This window comes from Notothenia coriiceps, unplaced genomic scaffold (genome assembly GCF_000735185.1).
Source record: "Notothenia coriiceps isolate Sejong01 unplaced genomic scaffold, NC01 NC01_scaffold00001234, whole genome shotgun sequence".
NCBI classification, from domain to species: domain Eukaryota; kingdom Metazoa; phylum Chordata; class Actinopteri; order Perciformes; family Nototheniidae; genus Notothenia; species Notothenia coriiceps.
This window is the reverse complement of record NW_011333935.1, coordinates 101,237-101,795: the sequence shown is the minus strand read 5'-3', so window position 1 is coordinate 101,795 and position 559 is coordinate 101,237.

The following is a 559-nucleotide window of genomic DNA, read 5'->3' as shown; positions in this document are numbered from 1 at the left end:
ACCGATAGTCAATTCAAAGAACTGTTTTATTGATATGAATAACTAAAATAAATCCAGGAGTGATTTTTTTTTGTTCATTGCTCGGAAAACTGCTCCCTGACACAAAGATATGGTCTCTATTACCATTACGTAGTTTTCCATAATCATAATAATTATCATCTCATTCTTCCTTGTTTTTATGTTTTTTAAGTGGTTTATTTAATAGAAGAAAGATCTGAAATGAATTTGAAGCGAATACAAACACCACTAGTAAAGGTGATGTCTTCTAAAAGTTTATTTTTGTCCAACCCCTTGTAAAATTTGAAACCTAATACCAACATATTGCCAGTTTTGCTTTTATACACCCTAAGTTTCATCCTATATCTTTCATATATTTTTCCATATTAATATACCTGTGTAAAGGGGATAATACGATATGTCCATGATAGTTATGGTGAACCGTTAGAGGCGATTCCTATTAAGTAAAGACTGTCTGTGTTTTGTACGTACAAATGCAAAAAAGGAAGTACCACTTTAGAAATATAAGTAAGAGAGTGTTGGGTTGTCCAAAAAAGTACAT